Below are 5,000 nucleotides of genomic sequence, written 5' to 3' on the forward strand. Positions count from 1 at the left end.
TTATCGCTTTCCCTTTTTTTATTACCTTTTCATTCTTCATTTCAATCTCTCCTTCATCTGTAGGATATAGGATTTATTTATTTATTTATTCATTTACTACTACTATTATTATTATTATCATTATTGTTATTATTATTATTATCATTATCATTATCATTATCATTATCATTATCATTATCATTATCATTATCATCATCATTATTATTATTATTAACATTATTTATATTATTATTATTATTATTTACGTTTTTTTTTTTTTTTTTTTTTTTTTTGGATGGAGGATTTTTCCCCCTTCTTTTCTTCTGTGTAAGTATACCACGTCACGGGATTTCAGAGTGTTGTTACGTGTTTCCTGAAAGCGCTTGGGAGATCCTAGAGCAAATAGGAGTAATCTCATTTTTATCTTTTTGCTTCGTATGTTCATGCATGATTTGTCAGGTATTCATTTCCAAGGGATTAGTAATAATCCGGGGAGATATTGTAAGCTTGTTTCTTGGATTTATAGATATTCAGTGATGTGTACGCACTATGCATGTACGTGCACACACATACATGCATCCACACACACATGCATGCACGCACTCACTCACTCACACACTCACTTACTCACTCACTCACTTACTCACTCACTCACTCACTCACTCACTCACTCACTCACTCACACACACACACACACACACACACACACACACACACACACACACGCACACACACACACACACACACAAAAAAAAAAATCGTTTATCTCTCTCCCTCTTCCTGAAGCGAAAATAATAATAATCTAAAAATAATTAGAATTGATATATTCAACATATATCTTTCTTTCTTCCATTTGCCTTTACTTCCTAGAAATACTTTCCAAAACGTGTCTTTAACATGTTTTTTTTTTTTTTTTAAGAAACCAATGTGATACTTTGTAATAAGAACCTCTTCTTCGTAAAGACATGAAAACACAAGTTGTTACCATCGTTAACGGCAAATATCTTTATCTGCAACTCCTTTGATGTTGAAATATCGGTTACGAAAGTTCCTTGCACGATCCGGGAACAGAAAAAAGTAATCTTCGTCTAGAAAAAGCAACAAAGAAAACAAATGAAAAATAACAAAAAACAAAGCGAATGTCTCAATTAGTTTGCTAAAATCCATTATTCATGTCCTGATCTTCAAAAAAGCGTCTGTTAGAGAAACAAAAATAGCAAGGAATTTCCTTGAAAGGGGAATCTGTAAAATCTCTCGAACAATGAACCCAAGTGAGAGATCGTAAATATTGGTGTTCCCTGATAATTTCTCATGCTCCTAAATACAGATAAATAAATACATTAAATGATAGAGAACAGATAGTATAAATGAATAAATATATAAACGCACATATATTATAAAAAACTAAGAAAAAATGCTTCGGATATATAAGAAAATGTTTTTTTTCTCTTGTTGTTGGATGTGTTAAGTCTCTCTCCTCTGAGTCGGAAATGTCTTTTTTCCTAATGATCTGTTGGTTTAATGATGACACGAGGGAGTCGATCCGCAAGAAAATGAACTGGAAACATTAGGAATTTCTTTATTAAATAGCCGTTGAATTCAACTGCGAGAGATCATTAAATCCAAGATAGAAAGTTCGAATACTCGAGACCATTAAATCTATCAAAGAGATCTCGAGACCATTAAGTCTAATAAAGAAAGATCGAGACGGTCAATTTTAATTTAAAAAGCTCGAGGCCACTAAATCTAATTTAGAGAGCTCGGGACAGTTAAATATCCAATACAGAAAGCTTTCTACGTGCAATTTTCCTTCGGTAAAGGCACGGTCACACGAGCGCTTATTCCAGCAGCCAGTGTGTGATATGATCGACCATTCGATCTAACCTTGTTGGCGATTTCCCAACTTGCTGGTCACTCGGGCGAACAGAACCATCGCCTATGCGCTCGATTTCAGCAACAAACATGGTGTCTATCATGTTCCCCCGCGGCCCTTCTCGCAGGTCAATTGTCATCTGCTGCAGAAGTGGAGGCTCGATGATTACTAAAACGGCGTGTGTTGGTTCGTTCGTGGTTGTAGAGAAGAAATAGTAAAGGTGGGTATCATAATCTGTCGAAAGTACTTCGTTCGGAGGGTGAATAGAGGCAAGCTCTTTTGAGGAACTTGCATGTAAACAAACATAATGTCACGGATACTTTCAAACGGATTCCGGTTAAAAATAACAAACGCTTTAAAAATATATATAAGGACATAAAATACAATATCTATTTTAAAATCATATTAATCGATATCTATATGATCATTATTATTTTGTGTAGTTGGGTATTCTTTTCATAGCACACCACAGACACTTTCCGGCAAACGATACCTATCATCCGCTTCTGACAAGTAGATAATGCGAATCCGTTAGATAAGGGAAAATTGAAATATCCCCGACTTATCGCTGAATAAGAAGATAAAGAAGAAGAAGAAGAAGAAGAAAAAGAAAAAGCACGTGTGGCAGCCCCTTATGTCGAGGAATCAGCATAATGTCCGTTGTTATGAAATTCTAGTTGAACGGCCTCTGTTATCCGGCCTGTTTGTCGCTCTTCTTCCTCGCTAAAAGGAATAATATCATATCTTCTCTGGCCGTAAATTTAGGAATTATATTTTGTCTATTTTTCTGGACGATGCGCGGGATTCACTGTAATGCTCCGTAAAAAGTTGTATTATCATGGCCTATTTTTCTCGACATTACTCTCAAACAATCTCCATTTTTTCTTGCGTGTATGTATGTGTGTGTGTGTGTATGTGTTTGTGTGTGTATGTGTGTGTGTGTGTGTGTGTGTGTGTGTGTGTGTGTGTGTGTGTGTGTGTGTGTGTGTGAAAACATTCCATTTAGACCTCCCATATAACTAGAGTTGCATGACGACTGTGGAGCTCATGAGGCAGTCCAAAAGTTATATTTTCTTCCTAGTGATTTTTCTAATAAATATTTTCCAACAAAACTTTCAATAAACATTAAGACAACTTCTTATACGTATTGCGTAGGTCGATATAATATTATGTCTGTTATGAGACACTTGATCTTGTTTCAGTAAATACGCCGAGGATCCCGATTCTCGACTATGTTGATACTACAAAATTCCAACGATCTATAAACGACTATTGGAAAAGTATTACATTACATTATATTGCTTGTATTATACGTACACATCATTATTACGGCTTCCAGTTCTTCGGAATTCTTGCAAAACATCTTTATTTACTTCCATACGAAGGAAAAGTCTTTCGTATACTGTCATTCCTTATTCGTTAATTGTTGTTGAGAAAGAGGTTATTGGAAAAAAAAGGAGTGACTTTGCAATATATTCTTTATAATGCGAAGAATATTTCTTCTTTGGCAATACCTTCTAAATCTCCTAGATAAAAAAGTCTGCCCGAAAAATAGTTATCATAGCACTAGTACAGTTCATATCATAAACGTAAAGTTTGATCTCATCCTTTGCTGAATTTTTTCTCTTCTACCTCACTATATATAAAATTATTTATTGTTTTCTCCTTTGTTATCATTCTTCGATCTAGTTTTTCTTTTGTTATTATTTTCGTTCTACTTTCTCTTTTGTTATCATCTTCGTTCTAGTTCCTCTTTTGTTAACATTCTTCGTTTTAGCTTCTCTTTTGTTACCATTCTTCGTTCTATTAATTTTCATAAAAGAGTTACGGTTGCATCGAGAACATTTTACCCTTTTCAAATATTTTTCAGCAGTGTCACAAAGAAGCAGACAATCTTCGCTGATTATTTCCGACACAAGCTTACAATTACTCTATCTCAAAAGTAGTGGAAAATCGCCTCCCAACGTCTTTCACAACCCATTTCTATCCTTCGAGATAATCAGCTTGTAAAGTAGATTAGTGTTATTTCTTTGGGATTTCCTGATTATTTTCTCTAACAACTTTGGTATGAGAAAGTAATGTTGTATCTTATAAAAATTGGGACAAATCTGAAAGATGGGAGTCACTTCCTACCAAGGATCTATTCCCCAAGAATTTCTTGTATGATATCACACTTGATGGATAGTTATACAATATGCCATTATATATATATATATATATATATATATATATATATATATATATATATATATATATATATATATATAATGGAGTTTTCATCTCAAAGTTATATACCCGCACAAGTAGAGACACATTGGGGGGAGGCATTTTCAGCAGAAAATTATCTCGGTAGGATAACCTACATCAAAGTGTTCTTTGAGGAACCTGAATGAAGTTATGAAATGTAATTGATTTACCTGATACTTCTGAGAACCGGATGTAATTTTTTCTTTCTTTCTTTCTTTTTTCTTTTTCTGTATCGGTAATTTTCTCTAGAGTGTATAATCTTATTTTATCATTACGTGTATTAACCCAGGCCACCACCGTGACTCAAGGCATCCATGTCCCTTGACATTGTTAGGAAGGGCATCTCATAAGGCAAGTGTCCCTCAAGGACGACCGTCGTGGCCTCGATCAAAGGAGCAAAGCAGGATCATGTAACAACCTCAAGAATTTCCTGTGCGACAGTTAAGGGGAATGAAGATTAAATGTACCTTGATATACCATTTTAGACTTTGGCTCAATTCTCCTTATGAAATGGCCGTTTGTTAAGATGAATATGAAACTTGCGTTAGGGGTTGTATGCAGATTTCAACCTCTCGCCGTACCTTTCCTCCATTGCACTGATAATGAACTCGTAGAATGATCGATTTTTGCATGTTCCGAGATCCGCTAGAGCTATCTATAGCGGACGTGAGAAGCGAATTTCACTCCCTACCGCTGTAGCGATGACTCTGTTCTCTCTCAGGATAGTCGATCGTTTGATTCGAGAACAAGTATTCACGTTCTGGAAAATGATCACCGAAAGATTGAGATCACGATACGCTGCGATTGTCCATGACGATAACACCTGAGCGCGAGTGAGAACGTGTCGATGTCACGCAGAATCTGTTACCTTTTAACACATTGTAATTAGTTTTGTCACTGA

At 35.3% G+C, this 5,000-nt stretch overlaps 1 protein-coding gene across 1 annotated transcript in view; it reads left to right on the forward strand.

Moving 5' to 3' along the window:
• LOC119577780 (carboxypeptidase B-like) overlaps positions 1-5,000 on the forward strand; it is a gene marked incomplete at its 3' end in the record, with an annotated part of 24,051 nt that overhangs the window by 14,565 nt on the left and 4,486 nt on the right.

The sequence above is a fragment of the Penaeus monodon genome, chromosome 10 (genome assembly GCF_015228065.2).
Source record: "Penaeus monodon isolate SGIC_2016 chromosome 10, NSTDA_Pmon_1, whole genome shotgun sequence".
Lineage (NCBI taxonomy): Eukaryota > Metazoa > Arthropoda > Malacostraca > Decapoda > Penaeidae > Penaeus > Penaeus monodon.